This window comes from Arachis ipaensis, chromosome B8, assembly GCF_059453495.1.
Source record: "Arachis ipaensis isolate K30076 ecotype BB chromosome B8, ASM5945349v1, whole genome shotgun sequence".
Lineage (NCBI taxonomy): Eukaryota > Viridiplantae > Streptophyta > Magnoliopsida > Fabales > Fabaceae > Arachis > Arachis ipaensis.
This window is the reverse complement of record NC_142443.1, coordinates 65,608,732-65,636,671: the sequence shown is the minus strand read 5'-3', so window position 1 is coordinate 65,636,671 and position 27,940 is coordinate 65,608,732. Positions and strand designations below refer to the sequence as shown.

The 27,940-nt window shown below is 40.6% G+C and overlaps 1 non-coding gene across 1 annotated transcript; it reads right to left on the bottom strand.

Moving 5' to 3' along the window:
- Positions 1-15,814: 15,814 nt before the first annotated feature.
- On the bottom strand, positions 15,815-15,921 carry LOC148548401 (small nucleolar RNA R71). Its single transcript, XR_015897205.1, has one exon. It is a non-coding gene; the product is annotated as a small nucleolar RNA R71 (small nucleolar RNA).
- Positions 15,922-27,940: the final 12,019 nt, after the last annotated feature.

Here is a 27,940-nt window from a genome sequence, read left to right as displayed (position 1 = left end):
ATTTAGGTAGTTACATTTAAATTAGGTTGCATTGCATGACATTCCATCACTTTAACCTTAATTATTTACCTTGGATTTAGCATGAGGACATGCTAGTGTTTAAGTGTGGAGAGGTTGATAAACCCATATTACATGAGTTCTTTTGTGCTTAATTTGAGTGATTTATACAATCTTTCACCTACTTATTCACATTAATTGTATGGTTTCACTTTCCCTTCCTTATTATGTCATATTGTGAAAAACATGTTTCCTAAGCTTTAAAATTAATTAATTTAATTACCTTTATTTCCATTCGATGCCGTGATTAGTGTGTTGAGTAGTTTCAGATTTTCTAAGGCAGAATGACTTAAAGGATGGAAAAGGAAACATACTAAAATGGAAGGACAAAGCAAAACGGAGCTTTTAAGGAAACTGGTATTCACGCGATCGCATGGACGACGCGATCGCGTGCCAAGCGCGAATCAGCAGCGACGCGGCCGCATGACTGACGCGACCGCGCGTTTTAAGCAGAAAGCATATGACGCGGTCGCATGACTGACGCGACCGCGTGGCAAGGAAAAGCTCTAAATGACGCGACCGCGTGACCCACGCGGACGCGTGACAGGGGCCACGTATCAGAATTTACAGAATACGCCCCCAGCGAATTCTGAATCCCTTTCTGGCCCAAATCCAAGTACAGACAGCATAGACCAGAGGTTATAAAGTGTGGGAATGCACCCATTCAAAGGGAGCTCGCATATTTTTAGTTTTCAATGATTTAGATTTAGTTGAGAGGGAGATCTTCTCTCTCTCTTTTAGGATTTAGGATTTCTTCTTGTTTTAAGGGTAACTCTGGATCCCAGGTTTAATGTCCTTTTAGTTTTACTTCTATTTATTTATTCCAACATTTGAATTGATTATTATAATTTGATTTAAGAATTCTTCCATGTTACAGACTGTTATTTGAATTAATGATAATTGAGGTATTTTCAGTTCATGATTGTTCTCTTTGATTTAAGTTACCATTGCTTCCCATCTAAGGATATTTTTATTATTCCAGCAATTATACTTTTTCCCCTTTTTGGTTCTCGTTAAGAATTTAGTAACTCAACAGTTATTAAACTCAACATAATTGATAATCGTTATCTTGCTAATTGAGCTGAACTTGAGTAATCCCAACCTTTTCTTAGGAAATAAATAGGATTCAAAGGTCAATTTAATTAGTCCCTTGACTTTCCCTTGCCCTAGTACAAGTTGATCAAGTGGAGTTTAGATTCAACTTTCGTTATAGTTGAGAGAGATAACTACGTTGGACCTCCAACTTCTCTTACCTTGCCAAAAGTCTGCTTTATAGTATTTATTTATTTTAATTGCCATTTACTTTACTTGTCATTTAAATTACTTGATTCTCATCTTCTAAACCCCGATTACAACCTTTATAGCCAATAGTAAGAACATACTTCCTCGCAGTTCCTTGAGAAGATGACCCGAGGCTTGAATACTCGGTTAACAATTTCTAAAGGGGTTTGTTACTTGTGACACCCAAAACGTTTGTATGAAGGGATTTTTGTCGGTTTATAGACTATATCTACAACGCAACTGTTTCTATGAATCTCTTTACTGGTAAAAATCCTCTCGTCAGCCATCTTTTGATCTGCTTTTATTATGGCTATCCCCTCTGTGGTTGGGAATTTCATGCATAGATGTGGAGTCGAGACTATTGCGCCGAGTTGATTTAGTGTTGTCCGACCTATTAGGGCATTATGGGCTGAACTCACGTCGACCACAATGTAGTCTATCTTGAGTGTTCTGGATTGGTTCCCTTTTCCGAAGGTTGTATGTAGTGACATGTATCCCAGTGGTTGTACTGGGGTATCTCCCAGTCCGAACAGGCTGTTTGGGTATGCTCTAAGCTCCTTTTCTTCTAAGCCGAGCTTGTCGAAGGCTGTTTTGAATAAGATGTCGACAGAACTCCCTTGGTCTATTAATGTGCGGTGGAGATTGGCATTTGCTAGTATGATGGTGATGACCATGGGATCGTCGTGTCCTGAGACGATACCAGATGCGTCTTCTTTGGTGAACGTGATCGCAGGGATGTCGGGTGCTTCCTCCTTTCCTTCGACATGATATACTTCTTTGAGGTATCTTTTGCGGGATGATTTGGAGATTCCACCTCCTGCGAATCCTCCATGTATCATATAGACATGTCTTTCTGGCGTACGAGGTGATCGCTCAGCTCGTCCGACATCTTCATCTCTTCGTCTTTTCCTTTGTTCATCATCTCGGGTGGCCATATACCGATTTAGTTTTCCTTCTCTTACTAATTTTTCTATGATGTTTTTTAAGTCAAAGCATTCATTGGTGGAATGCCCTCAGACCCGATGATATTCACAGTATTCGTTCCGATTTCCTTCTCCTCTTTTGTCTTTGAGTGGTCGAGCTGGGGGTATCTTTCTATGTTATAGACTTCTTTGTAAATATCCACAAGGGACACCCGAAGAGGGGTGTAATTATGATACTTTTTTATTTTTTCGCCCGTTCGATATTCCTTCTTCTTGGATTCTTTATCTCGGTAGGTGAAACCGGATTTTGAGGCTTCTCCAAGTCGGGAATTTTCTTCCATGTTGATGTACTTCTCTGCCCACTCTTGCACCTCGTCTAGAGATGTGGGGTATTTCTTTGATATAGATTAGCTAAAAGGTCCCTCTCACAGGCCGTTGATGAGGCCCATAACGGCAGCCTCTGTTGGCAAGCTTTGTATGTCTAGGCATGTTTTGTTGAATCTTTCCATGTAGTTGCAAAGACTTTCCCGATCTCCTTGCTTGATACCCAGTAAACTGGGAGCGTGCTTAGCCTTGTCTTTTTGGATGAAGAATCTGGCCAGGATCTTTTTGGCCAGGTCGTCGAAGTTTGAGATGGACTTCGGAGGTAGGTTGTCGAACCATCTGATTGCTGTCTTTGTGAGAGTCGTTGGAAAAGCTTTGCAACGGACGGCATCTGGAGCATCGGTGAGGTACATTCTGCTTCTGAAGTTGCTGAGATGATGGTTGGGATCTGTGGTGCCATCATACAAAGTCATATCCGGAAGTTTGAAGTCTTTAGGGATTTTAGTCTTCATGATTTCCCTAGTAAATGGATCTTGATCCTTGCGAGAGTTGTCCTCAGGGGTGGTCCGGGTAGCCTTTGCTTTGAGATCGGCTTCAAGTTGTAGGAGTTTATCTTCTAATTCTCGACGTCGCCTTACCTCTCTTTGTAGATCCTTGCCAACTTCTTGCTGGTACTGGCTTTCTTTTTCGAGTTGCTTTAGGCGATCTTGAAGTGCTTCTATTACTCCCGGATGTGATGAGTTTTTGTCTCCGTTAGATTCTGGAGTATCCTTTGGTGTGGCATCTGTATTTTTGTGTGGCATTCTATCCTCTAGATCTGAGTTGTGGTCATTGTCATGGTCGTCCGCCATGGTGATGGGATGACTTCCAGGTTCCCCGGCAACAGCGTCAATGTTCCGAGGGTTACCTGAAACTGTAGGTCAATCTCGGATGAGATCTTCTGTATTGGTCGGAGATGATGTGTCCGGCTGGCTGGTTACGGCCGGAGCTGTTGTGTCCGACTTGTTGGACTGACTGCACCTCTGATCCTTGGTCACCGGAGGGTGGGGGTACCTGCAAGAGACTCCGATGCTTAAGTTAGCATGGATATTAAACAGGTTTTTTGTAGAATCATAGTATGAGTTATACCTGGGTACTCCAGTGTATTTATAATGGTGTGGAGTGACCTTTTTAGATAAGATAAGTTAGTTATCTTATCTTATCTTATCTTATCTTTGGGTGAGGTCAGCTTATCTTCATGGGAACCGCCCTTATCTCTGTAGGTTTGGACTGCCTGTGGATTTGGGTCGTGTTCCTCTATTTGGGCCCTTTATTGGGCTTTCCTGTCGATTTGGCCGACTTCTTTGAGAAGAGGTCGGGTAGCCTGACCTGAAGAGGTCGGTCGCTTTGTCGCCAATCATCCCAGGTCGAATAGCTCGACCCAGGGTGTGAACAGTGGGTCACGTGCAAGCATCGATGTGTATGTGTACATCATGCATACGCATCGCTTGACAATTTTCCATCCACGCGTACGCATCATGTACGCGTACGCGTCGCCATGCGACCTCACAATCCACACGTGCGCGTCTGATGCGCGTGCGCGTCGTTAATCTCATCCCAAATCCTTGCTTTTCCATGATTTCTCCATTTTACATGCTTTTCTCTCCATTCCTTTGATCCATTCCTAGCCTTTTTCAACTTGAAATCACTAATACACACATCAAGGCATCTAGTGGAATCAAAGGTGAATCAAAATTGGCAATTAAGGGTCTAAAAAGCATGTTTTCACACTTAAGCACAAATTAGGAGACAATCATGAAACCATGCTATTTTAGTGGGTAAATGTGGGAAAAGGATGATAAAATCCCCTAAATTCAGCATAGGATGCACCCCCAAATAGCGGTGCATCAAAAGGCTCATAATACGGAGGTGGTTCTTCTTGATAAGGGTATGAAGATGGTGTATATTGAGGTGGTGGTTCTGGGTATGGTTCATATGGTTCATATGGTGGTTGGTGTGGTGGATAAGGGTTAGGGTCATATGGAGGTGAATGGTGGAAAGGGGCTTGTGGGTATGGTGGTTCAAAGCTATGTTGAGGAGGGGGTTCATAGGCATAGGTGGGGCTTATTGGTAACTACAAGGGGGTCCACCATATCCATTGTCTTGGTATGCACCTTGGAATGGCTCTTTCTCATAGTAAGTTGGAGGAGGTTGTTGCCAAGAGGGTTGATAAAATCCTTGTGGCTCCTCCTATCTCTGATTGTTCCAACCTTGATGCATGTTCTCATTATAGATTCCATTCCCTGCAACATAATTTGAACCAAACTCATAGACAAAGGGATGAGAATTCATAGTAGCAAGTAAAAACAAAAACTAGTATGAATTAATGAAAGTAAACCCCTAAAACTAGAAACACTAACAAAGAAACAAAAAAGCAAAATTATTCACAATATTCACAATAACCAATAATAAGGCACACGTTTGCAATTCCCCGGAAATGGCGCCATTTTGACGAACGGATTTTTTGCTAGTAAAGAATTCACAATAAATTCTCGTTGCTAGTATAGTTTCTAAACCAACAAAGAATCCTTTCATAAAAAAATTTGTTTGTCACTTAAGCAAACCCAATAAAAATAAACCGAAGTATTTAAACCTCGGGTCGTCTCTTAAGGAATTGCAGGGAAGTATGTTACTATTGGTTATGAGATAGTATCTTTTTGGGTTTTTGAAATAAGGAACAAGGAAATAAAATGGCAAGAAAATAAATTAATAACTAGAAAAGCTCTTGGCAAGGTATGAGAACTAGACGTCCTATCCTAGTTATCTTTATCAATTGTGATGAGAATTGTCCATTGCTCCCACTTAGTTAATCTCTAATTATGAAGAAGAGTCAAGTGGATAAATCAATTTGATTCCTCAAGTCCTAGTCAACTCCTAAGGAAAGACTAGCTTTAGAGGGATCCAAATCAACTAGCAACTTTCAATTATCAATCAACAATGGAGTTTGATAACTCAAGAGTCTCCAATTACTCAACCAAAGCCAAGAGGAGAAAAACCTACTCTAAAATCCAACCAAGCATTTTATCAAACACTTGGAAGGCATAACATAAAAACATAGAAAACTAGCAAGGATTATTAAATCCAAATGACCAATTGAAAGCATCAATAACTCAAAAATAATAGAAGAAGCAATAAATATGAAATACCTCAAATTACATTAAATAGAAAATCAAATCTAACATGGAGTTCATAAACCAAATTGGAGAATAAATAAATCAACAAGAGAAATAAAATAAACTAGAATACTAGAACGAATAAAAGTAGAAGAGAAAACTAAATTAACTAAGATAGAAATCTAAAATTGAGAAGAACTAAAAAGGAACCCTAAAACCTAGAGAGAGGAGAGAGCCTCTCTCTCTAGAAAACTACATCTAAAATGTAAAATTCTGTGAATGAAAGTTGTATCAATCAAATTCATGATTCCCCCACTCTGTAGCCTCTAATCCATGTTTTCTAGGTCAAAACTTGGGTCCAAAACCAGCCTAAAATTGCCCCCAGCGTCTTCTGCGATTTCTGCACGTGGCGCATGTCACGCATACGCGTCAGTTACACGTACGCGTCGATGGTCCTCTTCGCATGTCACGCGTACGCGTCAGTTACGCACACGCGTCGCTATGCAATCTCGGTTGTCACGCATACGCGTCAGGTACGTGCACGCATCGCTGTGAAAATCTCCAAATCACGCGCATGCGTGAGCCATGCGTGCGCGTCGATCCTTGCTAGTTATCTCCTTTATTTCTTGTGCTCCTTCCATTTTTGCAAGCTTCCTCTCCATCCTCTAAGCCATTCCTGCCCTATATGGCCTGAGAACACTTAGTACACAAATCACGGCATCGAATGGTATATAGGGGAATTAAAATACATAATTTAAAGGCTTAGGAAGCAAGTTTTCAACCATAGAACAAAATTGGGAGGGATTTGTAAAACCATACAAATTACATGAATAAGTGTGCAAAGGGTTGATAAAAACCACCCAAATTAACACATGATAAACCATAAAATAGTGGTTTATCACGTACGCGTCATGTCACGCGTACGCATCGGCTGGACGACCCCATCTTCACGTGTGCGCTTTAACGACCCAACTCCCAGTATGCCATGGTCATACAAGAAGCTAAGTGTTACTAACTTGTCCTTCATAACTATTATCTATTATTTAATATATGAGCCTGTGCCTTGTTAGAACGTTGCCAATTTTACGAGTAACTTTTTTTTTTAACTTATATCGTTGCAAGTGAGGGAGTAAAATAAATAAGCACACACTGATAGAAATAATAAGGAAGCATAAAGAAACATAGAAACACATCTGATAATATACATCATGTACACTATAACAAAACATGTAGCGTTTATACAAGATCAAGTCAGTTTACATCCTCGTCAACCTACGTAGCTAATATATACACGACACTCCCAGAGCCTGGCCTATACAAAAAGCCGCTAAACTGGTGCCCAGGCTAGCCTAACCACTATATAGCTCCTAGCTCTCGGGTGTACTAATACAAGTGAGAGACTAACTAACAGATAATATTAGACCAGAGTGTCATCAAAAGAATTCTCCTACTGCTGTCAGACTATATCTACACGTGGTCGATCGGAAGATCGTCATGAGACTCATCCATCTCCTCATCCTGCTCTATCTCTATCTCTGGATCCTCCTACTCATCATCATCCGCAGCTGCAGCTATACCCTCAGATCCACCAGAAACACTGATGTCACTATGTACAAACCATTCGCGAGCACAGGTCCGTTCGCGTAAATAAGAGCTACCCCATCGTCCGGTAGTGTCGGCTCAGCAGGCTGTGGAAAGTCTAGGATTGGCTCAGGGGAAAAGTTCCACTTTGGTTGAATCGCAGGTACATAGTCACCAGCTAACTCGGGCTCATCAGGTATGATAAGCTCAGGTGCCGCCTCATTCAAGGGTTGAGCTGGTATAGGGTGTCCGGTACTATCGAGAAAAGGATGCCCAGGTGCGTCACGGTGTAACCAGGATAAGGGAAAGTCGTAAGGAGCATCGGGGTCAAAATGCGGGATATACAGAGGATGTTGGAAGGGACAGTTTCGTAATGCGTAACGTCTCATACGAGGCTTCGTACTCAAAATGTAGTAACCATAGTACATTGGGTCCTCATAAATGTAAAGGTCTTCGACTTCATAGAATATCACGCCCGTTTCCATCTGATGGGGGAGGAGAGAGAAGGGGGTAAGAACTGGGGAGTTCTTAGTAGGGCCGGGGTTATTAGTTAAGTTCATTAATTCCGTGTTGTTTAGCAGATAAATAGTAGAATACCGAGAAGTAGAGAACAGAAGAAACAGATAACTAGAGAAAATAGAGAAAACAGAAAGCAAAACACAAACAAGAGAATACAAGAAAACAAAACACAGACACAGTGAATAGAATACAAACAAAGAAAGCATACATTCAAACAACAACCATAACAGAGTAAATGCGCAACCAAGTATGATGCATGTCTAGCCCTAGTGCAGGTAATGAGCTCATTTGTCGGTTTCTACCCGCTCCCGACGTAACCCGAAGCAGCTGAAATGGGTTTCGCTTTCCAGTTTGGCTATACCACTGTGTACAGGAAATAACCCCTCTGCCACCACAGGGTCCACTGCACGCAGGAAATAACACATCTGCCACTGCAGGGATGTATGCCGACACACCTTCTGTATACAGGAAATAACCCATCTGCTACTACAGAAATGGAACAGGTGGTCACGGTACTTCTGTAGCAGGAAATAACCCCTCTGCCTTACAGAAATGAAATATGGATCTGTACTGCAAGAAAGCGTTCTTAGTGGTCACACCACTATCTATCTGACTGCCTCAATGCAGCAGATGAACAAACAAATAACTCTGGAGTTGCCTTAATGCAAAAAATGAACAAACAAGCATCTCTTGGGTTGCTTCAAGCAACAAATGACCCTTCAACAGGTCCTCTATTTTTTATCATACTACTATTTTCTCTTTGTTTCTTTACTCTGCTCTGATTACTCTCTTCTCTGTATCTCTTTACTTTTCTCTGATTACTCTGCTTAACGTATGTATTTAAAGCTTATGTAAATTTCGTTATGAGTAGTTAGCCTGTCCCAAGTATAGGTTCATTAAGTCTATACTGAGACATTTTAACTTTTCATATAATACCTAACCCTAGTCGCAACTCAAGGACTAACTATGTTGCCCTAGTTCGTTCACTAGTCTCTGTCTGTTTTTCTGTCATTAAAACTTTACAAATTTTTTCTTCGATTTTTATGTTTGCTTCACCTTTTTATCTTTCTTTTATCTTTGCCTCACTAATATGTTCTTACCACTCCCTAAGTGTTTTATGAAGGTAATTATGAGATTCTGCACTTAAAGTTGTCTTTCTAAAGCTTTTACGGAAAACTGCCTTTTTCGCATTATTTTATCATTTTTATTAAAATATTATTTTTAATTAAATATTATTATTTAATATTTTATTATTATTTATTATTTTATCATTAATTTTCGAAAATTAACTTACCTTTTACTTTTAACCTTTAAAATTCACTTTTTACCACCCGTAACTTTTAATATTTCTACTTTTACCACCCTAACTTTCATAAATTACTAAATAACCCCTTAAACACCAAAATTTTTACTTCCTTGCCCTTTTAAGGATCTAAAGCCTGTTCTTCATTGTTCTTCATTACACTCAAAGTGTTCTTCATGTTCTTCATAAATTCTTCAGATTCTTTCTCTGTTTTTACCCGTTTTTCAGTCTTTTCAGCAACCGATTTTTACTATAATTCATAATAAATTAGCAGCCACTAAAACCCCATCTTTTCTACATGATTTCAACACAAATTGAACCTAAATTTAAGCCTAGGGTTTCATTTTTCCAGCTGCCCCAAGAACATGAACTTTAAAGCTTGAATTTCATCAAATTTCATCAAATTTTCACCAAATTTTCACCAAGAATCAATCATATATGCAACCAATTTTTAGCACAGCCAAATCATACAACATTCACACAACTCAAACACAAATAATCAAGATTAATTTCGTGACACCCTACTTGGTTTTGCTGCTCCTAATTCAGTTAGGCTCTCAGGTGGTCCTTAAGCACTTTTTCCTCCTACATCACATAAAGAACAACTTTAAATCCAAAAACTCTCAACTAACCAAATCTCATTCAGCATGTTAGGAAATAATTTCTAACCTTAGACTTACTAGAAAGTCACGTTTCTTGGCCCTCAAGTCAAGTTAAGCATGATTCCTAAGGAAGAACATCAAGAAAACACATGTTTAAGCATGTTTCCTTGAAACCGAATCAAAAGAGAGATGGTGCAGCCAACTCAGCTTGATTCCAGCCTTGATAAGTCATATGATCATGTAGAGAAAGAAGAGAGGATTATTTTGGTCGGATTGGAATTTTGATTTGAGTTTTAGTTCAGCAGAAATCAAGCTTTGAAGATTTGGAACTAAGAACTTTTCTCTCTTTTTCTCTCTTCCTATTTTCGGCCACAAAGTGAAAATGAGCCAGCCTTGGGGGTTTTGGGGGTGTAGGGTGAGTTGTGATTGGTTGGCTTCGAGGTGGAATAAAATAATATTAAAATATCTCAGGTGTATAACTACTAAAACTAGATGTATCGGATCACTTGTAAAAACATCTCTAAAAATTATTTTCTGAGCTACAAGCATAAATGACACTAGTAACATATTTATTATGAGAGTAAAACATGTATAATGAGGCCTTAGCATTGCTAAAGTCATCAGAGAGTGCTGGTGCTAAGCTGCACCAGTAAACTGTGAACCCGGTTAAACCAATTTTCTGTTTTTAACTAAAACTGACCAGGTAACCTTATAATATCATTCAAGAAGCTTCTAATACTAATATAATGATGATATTATCCTATTATCTCTCTTCTCTCATAAATCGAGTCCGGTTCACCAAATTGAGACTATTTACGAAAAACCGAATCAAAACTCCTAACCGATACGGTTCAAAAACTAGGTTCTTCGTGACTGCGTTATCGAGCTTGCCACGGGAAAGGTTCTAGCTTAAAGATAACATAATGACAATGAGGATTGAGATACTTGATGATATATCAAAGGTTTTCCCCTTACTGATCTTCCGGAGAAATCCGTACTTTCAGAAAAGATCTCGCGTACTCGAAAATCGGGGTTGTTACATTCTACCCTCCTAAAAGAAAATTTTGCCCGCAAAATTTCAGTTACCTGAGAATAGATGCGGGTAATCAGCTTTCATCTTGTCTTCCAGTTCCCAAGTGTGCTCTTCTTCTTCTCTTTGTCCCCAAGCTACTTTGACTAAGCGAACAATTTTGCCTCTTAACTGCTTATCACTTCTTCCTACGATCCGAACTGGTGATGCTTGATATGTCAAATCATTTCATAACCGTACTGTCTCTGGTTGTAAAATGTGACTCTCGTCGGGAATATATTTCTTAAGTTGCGAGACATGAATAACATCATGAAGGTTTGACAGATATGGAGGAAGGGCTACTTGATAAGCTACTAGACCGACTCTTTTAAGTATTTGGAAAGGTCCTATGTATCGAGGGTTAAGCTTTTTAGCCTTAAGGGCTCTACCTATTCCAGTAGTCGGGGTTACTTTAATAAAGACATGGTCTCCCTCACTAAACTCTAAGGGTCTACGTCTATTATCGGCATAGCTCTTTTGACGGCTCTGTGCTGTCTGGATCTTCTGATGAATCCCCTTTATCTTCTCAGTAGTTTCTTGCACTAAGTCTGGACTTAAGACACTAGCTTCTCCGTTGTCATTCGAACACAATGGTGTCTGCCATCTTCTTCTGTAGAGAGCTTCATATGGTGCCATCCCGATACTTTGTTGGTAACTGTTGTTGTAGATGAACTCGATCAACGGCAAATATTTATCCCAACTGCCTTGGTTATCCATCACACAAGATCTTAGCATGTCTTCTAATGTCTGGATTGTCCGCTCAGATTGTCCATCTGTCTGAGGATGGTATGCTGTACTCATGTGCAATTCTGTCTCCAATGCTTTTTGAAAAGCTCCCCAAAATCTGAAAGTAAACATCGGATCTCGATCTGAAACAATTGTCGAAGGTATCCTGTACAATCGTACGATTTCTTGAATATATATCCGTGCTAGCCTTTCTAAAGTATAGTCAACTCGAATCGGAAGAAAGTGCGCTGACTTTGTCAATCTGTCCACAATTACCCAGATGGCATCGTGTCCTATTGAGGTCCTTGGCAATCCCGTGACAAAATCCATAGTAATCTGCTGCCATCTCCATTATGGTATTTTCAAGGGTTGCAGGGTTCCTGATGGCTTCTGATGTTCCACCTTCACCTTCTGGAAGGTTAAATATTTTGAGACATAATCAGCTACCTCTTTCTTTAAGCCCGGCCACCAGAATATTTGTTTCAAATCTTGATACATCTTTGTCACTCCAGGATGCATAGAGAATCTACTTTGATGAGCTTCTACAAGAATCCCTTGTCGCAAATCTCCAGAGCTAGGCACACAAATTCTGTTCTTGTATCTCCAGAGACTACTATGATCTAGTCTTACAGCTTCTGGTTCCTTTACTTTCATCCGTCTCAGCATCATCATCATTTCCGAGTCCTGTGCTTGTGCTTGCTGAATACTAATCTTAAAATCTGGTGTTATATGCAACTGCACCAAACGGACTCCACTTGACGTCTCAGTCATAGCCAACTTAAGGTCTTCAAATTCCGCAAGTAGCTTCTCTTCCTTTATCATCATCCAAGAGATACTCAAATTCTTCCAGCTCAAGGCGTCTGCCACCACGTTCGCTTTCCCTGGGTGGTAACTTAACTTAAAATCATAGTCCTTCAGGAACTCCATCCACCTTTTTTGTTGCATATTAAGATCCTTCTAGTCAAAGATATACTTTAAACTTTTGTGGTCAGAGAAAACTTCTAGTTGAGCGCCATACAAATAGTGCCTCCAGATCTTCAGAGCAAACACTACTACAGCCAATTCCAAGTCATGCTTCGGATAATTTCGTTCATGAGGTTGATGCCAGGGCATTTTGGCCAGTTTCACTGACCTTTTCTTTATGGTTTTAAGGTAGTTTCATGCATTTTCTTAGGAAATAAGCAAGTTTTGGGTAAATAATCACTTACATCTTGATTCAAGCAAACATTGTGAATTTTACATGATTTCATGAGAATTATGCATGAATTAAAGGACAAATTGAATGATGCATGTCTCATAACTTGGATCAGAGCTTAGATGCACTTTATTGCTTGATTTCAGGATAAAGGAAGCAAGGAAGAACCACGTTAGCAACCACGTTAGTCTAGCTAACGTGACCACTAACGTGGAATGAAGGCTAGCTTGCAACGTTAATGAGAAAAGTGATTGCCAATAACGCCTTCGTGAGCCATCATAGCCCACGTTAGTTGCCACGTTAACTATGTTAACGTGGAAGCTAACGTGGAAGAGAAGTAGAACTCCAACATTAGTGGTAAAAGTAAGTGCCACTAACGTTCCAAAAGGGGAAATTGGCCATGTTAAGAGCCACGTTAACTTAGTTAACGTGAGCTCTAACGTGGAAGAAGAAGATGATGCCAACGCTAGTGACACTCACCTTTGTCACTAACGTTGGACTAAGCCCATATTGGCTACATTAAAAGCCACGTTAACCTAGTTAACGTGGACTCTAACGTGGAGGGAGCAAGAATCACCAACGTTAGTGACACTCACCTTTGTCACTAACGTTGGATTGAGCCACTATGAGCCACGTTAGTTGCCACGTTAACTACATTAACGTGGAAGCTAACGTGGAGAAGAGGGATGATGATCCAACGTTAGTGACACTCACCTTTGTCACTAACGTTGGAGATGGCTATCAATACCACGTTAGAAGTCACGTTAACTTAGTTTACGTGAACTCTAACGTGGGAAGTAGGGGCATTCTGAAGCGTTAGTGACAAAGGTAAGTGTCACTAACGCTTTCGAAGATTTGGCAAACCTACGTTAAAGGCCACGTTAACTATTCTAACGTGAACTCTAACGTAGGGAGGAAGGGGTACTCTCAACGTTATTGAAAAAGGTAAACCCCAATAATGTTTGCGAAGGGCCAAGGGTCAACGTTAGTGGTCACGTTAGTGCCACTAACGTTGAAGTTAACGTGGACCACTTTGGGTTAGGAATGTTAGTGAAAAAGGTGATTGTCACTAACGTTCTCAACCCCACATTTTCACTTAACGTTAACACCACTAACGCCCTAAGCTAAAGTTCCTGCCTACTTCACACTTTCTCTGCAAGTAAAGCTGAGCCCATTGAAGAAGATAACTGCTTCAACTCAAGATCCAAAGGCCTATATCCAAGACTTGAAGAGCCAACTAGAAGATCAGAAGAGTAGTATAAATAGGGAGAGCTTTGAACTAGAAAGGGAGCTTTTGGCATTATTAGAATTACTCTCTGTATTTTACTTTCTCTGCAACTCTAGTTTAACTTTCAGAATGTACTCTCCATTTTTGCTTTCATTTCCCAGAGCTATGAACAACTAAACCCCTTTCATTGAGTTAGGGAGCTCTGTTGTAATTTGATGGATCAATAATAGTTTTCATTATTCTTCTTCTTTTTTTTCTCTTGATTTTACTAGAAAGCTTTCAATATTCATCCAATTAAGTAGTTATCTTGGAAAAGAAGCTATTCATACTTGGATCTCTTTTGAACCTTGGAAAAGGAATGAAGGGATCATGCTAGAAATGCTTTCCCATGTTGGACCAAATTGGGATTTGGGCAGATACGGTGACATATAATTCTCCCAATACTTTGATTTGGAAATACATGTGGTATAATCAGTGACCACACTTCATCTCTTCTCATGAGCAATTAGACCAAGGAATTGACTATTAATCTGATTTGAGAGATTGAATTATCAAGGAATTGGAATTTAATCACTTAAGATTGCCAAGGAGATCAATGAATGCATTGATTGAGAAAGAGATGAAAATGAACTTGATCCGGAGAATGCAACATCTCCTAAGCCAATGAATTCCCCGTTTCTGATCTTACCCATTCTCTTTACTTATTGCCATTTACTTTCATGCTAAACTTCCCTTCCCCATTTAAGATTCTGCAATTTACTTCCCGTCATTTATTTTCTGCTATTTACTTTCCCGCCATTTAATTTCTTGTAATTCTCAACTCACTTTCTGCTTAGCTCCACTAGAACATTCTTCCAATTAAAGTTACTTGACCAATCAATCCCTGTGGGATTCGACCTCACTCTACTGTGAGTTTTTACTTGACGACAATTCGGTATACTTGCGGAAGGAAATTTGTTGAGAGACAAGTTTTTGTGCATCAAGTTTATGGCGCCGTTTCCAGGGATTGATTTTGTATCAACAATGATTAAATTGGTGGATAAATAGATTGAGCATTTATTTTTATTTTGTTTGATTTAAGTTCATTTGAGTAATTTACTTTCTGTTTGGCTATTTTTTTCCCTTTCCCCTACCCATTTTCTTAGTTTTTTACAATTCAGTCACTAACCCACTAACTGTTTGATATATTGTATCACTCACACTAACATCATTTCTGTAGAAATTACTGTCTGCATCTATCTCACTTGCTTTTGCTTTGTTAGTTGTATTACAGGTAGAAGAAGCGGGGCTTCAACTTTCTTTGATTCTGAACCTGAGAGGACCTTCCTTAGATTAAGGAGGGAAGCAAGAGGAAAGAGAGTAGTTGGTGCTGAGGAAGAGAAAGAGTACTTTGAACCAGACATGGAGGAGAATATGGAGAACCATCATGAAAAAGAGGCTCACAACCATGGCAGAGAAGGTCCAGCGCATCAGGCTGGACAAGAGAGAAGAGTTCTAGGTTCTTACATCAACCCAAACCCAGGAAACTATGGAATTAGCATCCAAAGGCCAACCATACATGCCAACAACTTTGAACTAAAGCCACAGCTCATCACCCTTGTTCAGAACAATTGTTCATTCGGAGGAAGTGTCCAAGAAGACCCCAATCAACATCTAACCACCTTCTTGAGGATATGCAATATTGTGAAGTCTAATGGTGTTCATCCTGACACCTATAGACTACTTCTGTTTCCCTTCTCACTCAAGGACAAAGCATCTAAATGGCTGGAATCCTTTCCAAAGGAGAGTTTAGCAACCTGGGAAGATGTGGTGAACAAGTTCTTGGCAAGATTCTATCCTCCTCAATGGATCAACAGGTTGAGAGCTGAGGTACAAACATTCAGGCAGCAGGATGGTGAGACTCTATATGAAGCATGGGAGAGGTTTAAAGACTTGACAAGAAGATGCCCGCCAGATATGTTCAATGAATGGGTGCAGTTACACATCTTCTATGAAGGCCTTTCGTATGAATCAAAGAAGGCAGTAGACCACTCATCCGGGGGATCTCTGAACAAGAAGAAGACCATTGAAGAAGCCATAGATGTCATTGAGACTGTAGCAGAGAATGACTACTTCTATGCTTTTGAAAGAGGCAATACTAGAGGAGTGATGGAGCTGAATAATGTGGATGCACTGCTAGCTCAGAACAAGATGATTACCAAGCAATTAGCTGACCTCACCAAGAAGATGGAGAGGAATCAAGTAGCAGCAATCACCACTTCAGCAGCAACCCAAGAGGAGTGAATGAAGAAGCAGAGGGTGATCAGGAACAAGCCAACTACATTGGGAATTCACCTAGGCAGAACCATGACCCATACTCCAAAACATATAATCCTGGTTGGAGGAACCACCCAAACTTTGGGTGGGGAAATCAACAAGACCAAGGCCAAGATCAGAGACGCCACAACCCCAACAACAATGCAACTCACCAACACTCCGCACAGAGGTCATACCAACACCCACCCAACAACACTTCTCAACATCCATACCAATGTCAAAATGGCCCTTCTCATCCTTCCAATCTCAACTCTCCATCACCATCCGAGGATAGACTCTCAAAGATTGAGATCCTACTCGAGAGCATATGTAAGGAGATTCAAGACAATAAGATGTTCCGAGAAGAGGTGCGATCCAACATGCAGAATCAAGAGGCTGCCATCAAGAAACTTGAAACACAAGTTGGTTACCTACTCCAGCAAACTCCTATTCATAACCTTGGTAGCAACATTGAGCCAAACCCAAGGGAGGAGTGTCAAGCTATCACCCTCAGAAGTGGTAAGGAGTTGAAGGAGACCTCCAAGAAACCACAAGAGGAGGACCCAACTGAAAGGAAGGAGGAACAAGAGGAAGTTCAAGTTCCCATCTCCAATTCACGTAAAAGGGGAGAAGAGCTGAAGCCATATGTTCCAAGAGTCCCATATCCTCAGCAATTGAGGAAAAAGGAGGATGACAGCCACATAAGTAAAGATAATTAAAAAAAGGTCTGTACCTATAGGATATGGATATAGTTCTAGGAAATCCCCTAAGATTTCACATAGTCCTTTAGCTTTTTCAATCAATCTTCTTTCTTTTGATTTTATTCTCGGCTGGTTTTGAACGCTGGTTGATATTCCAATACGTCAGTTAGTTAACATTCGATCCCCCTGGAAGACTAAAAGAATTTCACTTTCCTGAAAAAAGGAAACTTACGGAAGCATCTATCTCTATCACGCACTCTCAAGGTTTCTAGAAATCTTCAAAAAACTACAGATTAACATACCCTTTGCTGAAGCAATAGAGTAAATACTGCTCTATGCCAAGTTCTTGAGGGAATTGATGACCAAAAAGAGAAGTTGGAAGAACAACGAAACGGTGATACTAACCGAGGAATGTAGTGCCATCATTCAGCACAAGCTACCCCAGAAATTGAAGGATCCTGGGAGCTTCTAGATCCCCTGTATTATAGGAGAGATCACGGTGGAGAAGGCTCTGTGTGATTTAGGAGCCAGCATAAATTTGATGTCAGTAGCCATGATGAAAAAAATGAAAATTGAGGAGGCCAAGCCAACAAAAATGGCCCTACAACTGGCAGATCGATCATTCAAGTTTCCTCACGGCATAGTAGAAGACTTGCTAGTGAAGGTAGGAGACTTTATCTTCCCAGCAGACTTTTTGGTGTTGGATATAATGGAAAGAGCCAAGGCTTCTATCATTCTGGGCAGACCATTCCTAGCCATTGCTGGAGCTATCATTGATGTCCAAAAAGGTGAACTGACACTGAGGTTACACAATGAGAAGATGATATTCAATGTGTTCAAAGCCATGAGTTACCCACAAGAACCAATGGGAAAGTGTATGAGGTTGGATTCACTAGAAGATATAGCACAAGATACTCTCGAAGAGGAAGAATTTGAGGGGTTGACAGAAGAAGAGTCAGCTTCAAGCGAAGAGGTTACAGCAGCAGAGGTTCACATTCAAGGCACATTAGAAGGGAAGAGTGAAGGAAAGGAAGCACCTAAACTTGAACTCAAAACACTGCCACCCACCCTCAAATATGCATACTTAGGGGAGAATGAAAGTTACCCAGTGATCATTAACTCGGCCCTCAGCCACAAGCAAGAAGAGGAACTACTCCAAGTGTTGCGAAAGCATAAGGATGCCATTGGATGGACCCTCGCTGACCTAAAAGGAATCAATTTGGCCATATGCTTGCATAAGATATTGTTGGAAGATGATGCCAAACCATCTATTCAACCCCAAAGGAGGCTGACATGAAGGAAGTGGTACAGAAAGAAGTTATGAAGCTATGGCAGGGAGGGGTAATCTACCCGATCTCAGACAGCCCCTGGGTCAGCCCTGTGCATGTTGTGCCAAAAAAAGGAAGAATCATTGTAGTCCCCAATGAGAAGAACGAACTGATCCCCACCAGGACCGTCACAGGATGGCGGATGTGCATAGACTACAGAAAACTGAATGAAGCTACAAGAAAAGATCATTTCCTCCTTCCATTCATGGATCAGATGCTGGAAAGACTTGCAGGACACGCATATTACTGTTTTCTCGATGGTTATTCAGGATACAATCAAATAGTGGTTGATCCGAGGGACCAAGAGAAAACCTCATTCACATGCCCATATGGAGTGTTCGCCTACAGGCGCATGCCATTTGGGCTATGTAATGCACCTGCGACTTTCCAACGCTGCATGCTTTCTATCTTCTCAGATATGATAGAGAAATTCATTGAAGTCTTTATGGATGATTTCTCGGTATTCAGAGATTCCTTCCCTAGTTGTCTAAATCACCTGGCCCTGGTATTAAAAAGATGTCAAGAAACTAATTTGGTCTTGAACTGGGAGAAATGTCACTTTATGGTGACAGGAGGAATAGTTCTTGGTCATAAGGTTTCTAACCAAGGCATTGAAGTGGACAGAGCCAAGGTGGAACTCATTGAAAAATTACCTCCACCAAGTGATGTCAAGGCAATTAGGAGTTTTCTAGGGCATGCTGGCTTTTACAGAAGGTTTATTAAAGATTTTTCAAAGATAGCCAAGCCCTTAAGCAATCTCCTTGTATCTGATACACCATTTATCTTTGATGAAAAGTGCATGCTGGCATTTAAAAACTTGAAAAATAGGTTGTCCTCTGCCCCTATCATTTCCCCACCTGACTGGAACCTACCATTTGAACTGATGTGCGATGCATCTGATTTCGCAATTGGGGCAGTGTTAGGACAGAGGAAAGATAACTTGGTCCATGTGATATACTATGCCAGCAAAGTCCTCAATGATACCCAAAGAAACTATATCACTACTGAAAAAGAGTTGCTAGCAATAGTTTTTGCATTTGACAAGTTTAGATCATACCTCATTGGTGCCAAAGTGATTGTCTTCACAGATCACACAGCACTTAAATATTTGTTTGCCAAGCAAGAATCAAAACCAAGACTAATAAGATGGATCTTATTGTTGCAGGAATTCAATATTGAAATCAAAGACAAGAAAGGAATGGAGAACAAGGTAGCAGATCACCTATCCAGAATCCCTCATGATAAAGGAGGAACACGTGATACAAATGTAAATGAGTTCTTCCCAGATGAGCAGTTGATGATGATTCACAGAGCACCCCTGGTTTGCAGATATTGCCAATTTTAAGGCAACTGGGGCTTTACATCCAGACATCAACAAACACCAGAAAAGAAAGCTCATCAATGACGCAAAGTATTTTGTCTGGGATGAACCATATCTCTTCAAGAAGTATTCAGATAGAATTCTGAGAAGATGTGTCTCGGAAGAAGAGGGACGAGAGGTCTTGTGGAACTGCCACAGCTCATGCTATGGAGGCCATTTTGGAGGGGACAGAACTGCAGCCAAGGTATTACAAAGCGGATTCTTTTGGCCCACCCTTTTCAAGGATGCCAAAGAACTGATAAAGAATTGCAATGAATGTCAAAGAGCTGGAAACTTACCCAAAAGAAATGAGATGCCACAAAATTTCATCTTAGAACTAGAACTGTTTGATGTGTGGGGAATCGATTTCATGGGACCTTTTCCAACCTCATATTCAAACAAGTACATCTTGGTAGCAGTGGATTACGTTTCCAAGTGGGTAGAGGCTATTGCAGCCCCAACGAATGATAACAAGGTGGTCATGAACTTCCTCAGAAAGAATATCTTTAGCCGGTTCGGAGTCCCACGAGAACTCATCAGTGATGGAGGGAGCCATTTTTGTAACAGACCACTAGAAGCTCTCCTCCTACGATACGGGGTGAAACACAAGATTTCCACGCCTTACCACCTCCAAACAAGTGGGAAAACTGAGATATCTAACAGAGAGCTAAAAAGGATTCTGGAAAAGACTGTGGGAGCATCAAGGAAGGATTGGTCGAAGAAGCTGGATGATGCTCTTTGGGCATACAGAACGGCATTCAAAACACCAATCGGGATGTCCCCATACCAACTGGTGTATGGAAAGGCTTGTCATTTACCATTGGAGCTGGAACACAAAGCTCTCTGGGCTCTCAAGCTGCTAAATTTTGATAGCACTACTGCTGGTGAAAAGAGGGTCTTGCAGCTGCAAGAAATGGAGGAGTTCAGATCTCAAGCCTATAAAAATGCCAAGATTTATAAAGAAAAGGCAAAGAGAAGGCATGACCTCCATTTAACACCCAGAAGCTTCGAAGAAGGATAGCAAGTGCTCCTCTACAATTCCAAATTAAGACTCTTCCCTGGAAAACTCAAATCAAGGTGGTCAGGACCCTTTCTTGTCACAAAGGTCTCACCGTATGGGCACATAGAAATTATGGAGGAAAGTTCAAAGAGGAAGTTCATTGTTAACGGACAGAGACTTAAACACTACATGGGCAACATGGGGGAAAACCCCAATGTGAAGTATCACCTCAAGTGATGGAGGAATCGTCAAACTAGCGACGCTAAAAGAGCGCTTCGTTGGGAGGCAACCCAACCTAAGGTAGTTCTCTTTTCATTTGCATTTTAATAAAATTCACAAGTAGTTTCTCCCGTATTGTGAGGAGCTAAGTTTGGTGTTACACACCAAAACAATACAAGAGTGAGTGTGTAATTCTAAGTTTGGTGTTCCACCAAAGATTTCAGTTAGAATCACACTACACTCCTTCAAGGGCAAATTGCTAGATCCAACCAATCAGGGGAACCACTTAACAGTAGTTAGTTTCTAGTTGTCTTGCTGATAACAACACATGAGATTTCCTGCATGCATTCAACATGCTGTATTAGGCAAGAAACTAAGTTTGGTGTTCACACACCAAGTTAAGTTCCGAAATGCACAAGCATACATGCATACTAACTATCTCTCAAGTGCTTTGGGGACAAGCAACTTCCAATAACTTTGCAGGGATTCAATCAATCTTTTGGAAAAACAGTGCACCATCATCCAAGGAAGCGAGGAAAGATGCAGAAGCTATGGAGGGTGACAACAAATGGGTAGCTAGAAGGCATCACCAAAAGGTTATATTGTTACTTGATTCCATATGCTTGGAAATAATTAATTTGGAAGTCTGAATGTGCCCTTGATTAATAGTCACTCTTTAAGCTTAATTCACTAGAATTTGATGTTTGTTTTTGCTTAGGTCTATGCTTGCTAGTCAAGTTGCCTGTTTTCATTTTCATCTTGCTTATTGTATGCTTGTCCTTTTAAGCTAAATAAAAAAGGAGATGTTATGAAAGACCAGAGTAATGTTCAAGTTGTGGAGTAGGTTCTTAAATTTGTGGTGTAGTAATCACTTAGCTAAGTTGGTTCACCAACAAGGTGGGAAGGCAACTATCTGTCCTGAATCATATACTTGAAACACACCCCAGGAGACTAGCTAAATAATAAGATCCTAATAAGAAAAAGGAAAAGAACAATAAGAGTTGAAAAAGAAAGAAAAGTTAATAAAGAATAAGGCTAGGCACCAAGGGCTTGAAACTTGAGGGATGTGTCTGTGGTGCTCTTGTACCAAGGATCTGCTTGGATGAATAAGTTCTTAGGAGTGCTTCATCACTTGGTAACTTGGGTTAACTAAGCCGGGATTATCAACTGAAAATCCACTATCAAGAGCAACCTTGCTACAGAACATTTAGTAACCCAAAGAGGTGCTGGACACCAAGACCTCAAGGAAAGAAAATAACAAACCATGTGCCTATGGTGTGCATGTATGGGGGAGAGAGACTTGAGGGAGTAAGTCCTTAGGGTGTTTCAACACCTAACGCCTTGAACCAACTGGTTCGGGAGTGTTGGCTGAAAGCTTATCTTAAAGAGTCGCCCCCTCACAGAACACTTAGCCTAAGGAAGAAATAAACCTTGGAAAGACAAAGGGATCAAGAAATAAAGGTCTCAAAGGGTGCAATCAAGTGAGTATTCCAAGGCATGATAAAGGTCTGAAAGCCAGTAAAGGAATGAACCTAAGTTGCTATGCATGAAACCCCATAAAACCAAGAACATGACTTCCACAATAATGATTCATTCCTCGTGTCATTTCATTCATCATTCTCTTGTTCCAGTACTTGCTTAGGGACAAGCAAGCTTTAAGTTTGGTGTTGTGATGCCAGGGCATTTTGGCCAGTTTCACTGACCTTTTCTTTATGGTTTTAAGGTAGTTTCATGCATTTTCTTAGGAAATAAGCAAGTTTTGGATAAATAATTACTTACATCTTGATTCAAGCAAACATTGTGAATTTTACATGATTTCATGAGAATTATGCGTGAATTAAAGGACAAATTGAATGATGCATGTCTCATAACTTGGATCAGAGCTTTGATGCACTTTATTGCTTGATTTCAGGATAAAGGAAGCAAGGAAGAACCACGTTAGCAGTCACGTTAGTCTAGCTAACGTGACCACTAACGTGGAATGAAGGCTAGCTTGCAACATTAATGAGAAAAGTGATTGCCAATAACGCCTTCGTGAGCCATCATAGCCCACGTTAGTTGCCACGTTAACTATGTTAACGTGGAAGCTAACGTGGAAAAGAAGTAGAGCTCCAACGTTAGTGGTAAAAGTAAGTGCCACTAACGTTCCAAAAGGAGCAATTGGCCACGTTAACTTAGTTAACGTGAGCTCTAACGTGGAAGAAGAAGATGATGTCAATGTTAGTGACACTCACCTTTGTCACTAACGTTGGACTAAGCCCATATTGGCTACGTTAAAAGCCATGTTAACCTAGTTAACGTCGACTCTAACGTGGAGGGAGCAAGAATCACCAACGTTAGTGACACTCACCTTTGTCACTAACGTTGGATTGAGCCACTATGAGCCACGTTAGTTGCCACGTTAACTACATTAACGTGGAAGCTAACGTGGAGAAGAGGGATGATGAGCCAACGTTAGTGACACTCACCTTTGTCACTAACGTTGGAGATGGCTATCAATACCACGAGTTAACGTGAACTCTAATGTGGGAAGTAGGGGCGTTCTGAAGCGTTAGTGACAAAGGTAAGTGTCACTAACGCTCTCGAAGATTTGGCAAACCTACGTTAAAGGCCACGTTAACTATTCTAACGTGAACTCTAACGTAGGGAGGAAGAGGTACTCTCAAAGTTATTGAAAAAGGTAAACCCCAGTAATGTTTGTGAAGGGCCAAGGGTCAACATTAGTGGTCACGTTAGTGCCACTAACGTTGAAGTTAACGTGGACCACTTTGGGTTAGGAACATTAGTGAAAAAGGTGATTGTCACTAACGTTCTCAACCCTATATTTTCACTTAACGTTAACACCACTAACGCCCTAAGCTAAAGTCCCTGCCTACTTCACACTTTCTCTGCAAGTAAAGCTAAGCCCACTGAAGAAGATAACTGCTTCAACTCAAGATCCAAAGGCCCATATCCAAGACTTGAAGACCCAACTAGAAGATCAGAAGAGTAGTATAAATAGGGAGAGCTTTGAACTAGAAATGGAGCTTTTGGCATTATTAGAATTACTCTCTGTATTTTACTTTCTCTACAATTCTAGTTTAACTTTCAGAATGTACTCTCCATCTTTGCTTTCATTTCCCAGAGCTATGAACAACTAAACCCCTTTCATTGGGTTACGGAGCTCTGTTGTAATTTGATGGATCAATAATAGTTTTCATTATTCTTCTTATTTCTTTTCTCTTGATTTTACTAGAAAGCTTTCAATCTTCATCCAATTGAGTAGTTATCTTGGAAAAGAAGCTATTCATACTTGCATCTCTTCTGAACCTTGGAAAAGGAATGAAGGGATCATGCTAGAAATGCTTTCTCATGTTGGACCAAATTGGGGTTTGGGCGGATATGGTGACATATAATTCTCCCAATACTTTGATTTGGAAATACATGTGGTATAATCAATGACCATACTTCATCTCTTCTCATGAGCAATTAGACCAAGGAATTGGCTATTGATCTTATTTGAGAGATTGAATTACCAAAGAATTGGAATTCAATCACTTAAGATTGCCAAGGAGATCAATGAATGCATTGATTGAGGAAGAGATGAAAATGAACTTGATCCGGAGAATGCAACATCTCCTAAGCCCAATGAATTCCCCATTTCTGATCTTACCCATTCTCTTTACTTATTGCCATTTACTTTCATGCTAAACTTCCCTTCCCTATTTATGATTCTGCAATTTACTTCCCGTCATTTATTTTCTGCTATTTACTTTCCCGCCATTTAATTTCCTGCAATGCTCAACTCACTTTCTACTTAGCTCCACTAGAACGTTCTTCCAATTAAAGTTGCTTGACCAATCAATCCCTGTGGGATTTGACCTCACTCTACTGTGAGTTTTTACTTGACGACAATTTGGTATACTTGCCGAAGGAAATTTGTTGAGAGACAAGTTTCCGTGCATCAGAGGTCTCAGCTGCCGGGAAGCATAAGCCACCACATTTTTGTCTTGCATCATCACACATCCAAGTCCTTTATGAGAGGCGTCACAGTATACTTGAAAAGGTTTTTATGGATCGGGTAGTACTAGTACAGGTGCAGTTGTTAGCTTCTCCTTAAGCATCTTGAAACTTCTATCGCACTCAACTGTCTAGATAAATGGAACTTCATTTCGTGTAAGGTAAGTCAAAGGTAAAGCTATCTGTGAAAATCCTTTGATGGACCTCCGATAATAGCCAGCAAGTCCGAGAAAACTCCGAACTTCTGTAACGGTCGTAGGTGGTTCCCATTGCACTACTGCTTCAATTTTTGAAGGATCCACTACAATTCCTCCCTGTGATATAACGTGCCCCAAGAATGCTACCTCTTCTGTTCAGAATTCGCACTTTGATAGTTTAGCATATAACTTCCGAATCCTCAGTATCTGCAATACAGTCCTTAGATGCTCTTCATGCTCTCTTTCTGTCTTCGAATAGATGAAAACTACTACGAACTGATCAAGGTACGGACGGAAAATACATTTCATGTAATCCATGAAAATCGCAGGAGCATTAGTTAGTCCAAACGACATAACCGTATACTCATAGTGACCATATCGAGTTCTAAATGCAGTCTTCGGTATATCTGACTCTTTCACTCGAATCTGGTGATAGCCCGATCACAAATCAATCTTCGAAAACACAGTTGCACCTTTTTAACTAATCCATCAAATCATCTATTCGTGGAAGTGGATACTTGTTCTTGATGGTGACTTTATTTAGCTATCGGTAATCTACACAAAGTCTCATTCCACCATCCTTCTTATTTACTAGCAACACCGGAGCTCCCCAAGGTGATGCACTGAGACAAATAAATTTCTTTCCAAGTAGCTCATCCAACTGCTTCTTCAACTCTGCAAGTTCCAATGGTGACATCCGGTACGGTGCTATGGAAATCGTCCGGTTTCAGGTACTAGTTCAATGCTGAATTCTATCTCTCGCTGAGGAGGAAACTCAGGTATGTCATCCGGGAAAACATCAGGAAATTCCTTCACCACTCGGATTTGTTCTAAGCTTAGTTCACTGTCATTCGAGCTAGCCGCTAACAGAACGTACCCCTCACAATCACTCCCGTCTAATGTAACTCTTTTAGAATTCAGATATAAAGTATGAGACAGAAATGGTTTAATATCTAAACTATGAGACGGAAACAGCAGTTCTTTCATAGCAATCAAGCAAAACATAATACTTGGACAACCAATCTAATCCTAGAATAACTTCTAAACCACGTAGAGGCAAACAGATTAGATCATGTATAAAAGTCTTATTCCTAATAGTGAATGGTACTTGCAGGCACACTAAACTGGTCAACGCATTTTGGGATGCAGGGGTATGGACAATTAGATCAAAATTTAACTCAGAGAAATCTACTCCCAACTCACGAGCAACAGTTAAAGAGATAAAAGAATGCGATGCACCCGAATCATACAGTACAGTTAGAAATTGATTCTTGACGTAACACTGACCTTGGATCAGGGTGTCTGATTGCATAGCATCATTAGCAATCATGGCAAACACTCGACCTTGTTGTTGGGTTCGTACCGGATTCTGAACAAACTTTCTTCGGTAGATCCTAGCTGTGTGTCCAGATTCCTCACAAGTAAAACAAGCGTTCGTTTCTTACAGAATCCAAATCTAACATAGCCATAGCCATGGAGATTATAACAGCTATGAGGACAGCTGTGCCTCGCATCGATTCGTCGTTCGGAGCTTGATTAAACTATGCCTATTCGCAGTCATTAAGGTCCTATCCGCACTAAACAATCAATATTAAGGTGATCAGTCTTAATATCTCAAGTAAGGCACGAACATTTCCAAAATGAGCGCTCATAGACATTCATGCCAAATGTATCTTAAAGATACCCTAATAGCATGAGACACACAACAGAGTATGCAATAAAGCATAGTCAGTCCACTCCCCAGGCTCTATTGGGAACGAACTGCTCTGATACCAAATTGTAACGACCCAACTCCCAGTATGCCATGGTCGTACAAGAAGCTAAGTGTTACTAACTTGTCCTTCATAACTATTATCTATTATTTAATATATGAGCCTGTGCCTTATTAGAACGTTGCCAATTTTACGAGTAACTTTTTTTTTAACTTATATCGTTGCGAGCGAGGGAGTAAAATAAATAAGCACACACTGCTAGAAATAATAAGGAAGCATAAAGAAACATAGAAACACAGCTGATAATATACATCATGTACACTATAACAAAACATGTAGCATTTACACAAGATCAAGTCAGTTTACATCCTCGTCAACCTACATAGCTAATATATACACGACACTCCCAAGGCCTGGCCTATACAAAAAGCCGCTAAATTGGCGCCCAGGCTAGCCTAACCACTATATAGCTCCTAGCTCTCGGGTGTACTAACATAAGTGAGAGACTAACTAATAGATAATATTAGACAAGAGTGTCATCAAAAGAATTCTCCTACTGCTGTCAGACTATATCTACACGTGGTCGATTGGAAGATCGTCATGAGGCTCATCCATCTCCTCATCCTACTCTATCTCTATCTCTGGATCCTCCTCATCATCATCATCCGCAGCTGCAGCTATACCCTCAGATCCACCAGAAATACTGATGTCACTATGTCCAAACCATTCGTGAGCACAGGTCCGTTCGCGTAAATAGGAGCTACCCCATCGTCCGGTAGTGTCAGCTCAGCAGGCTGTGGAAAGTCTAGGATTGGCTCAGGGGAAAGTCCCACTTTGGTGGAATCGCAGGTACATAGTCACCAGCTAACTCGGGCTTATCATGTATGATAGGCTCAGGTGCCGCCTCATTCAAGGGTTGAGCTGGTATAGAGTGTCCGGTACTATCGAGAAAAGGATGCCCAGGTGCGTCACGGTGTAACCAGGATAAGGGAAAGTCGTAAGGAGTATCGGGGTCAAAATGTGGGATATACAGAGGATGTTCGAAGGGACAGTTTTGTAATGCGTAACGTCTCATACGAGGCTTCGTACTCAAAATATAGTAACCATAGTACACTGGGTCCTCATAAATGTAAAGGTCTTCGACTTCATAGAATATCACGCCCGTTTCC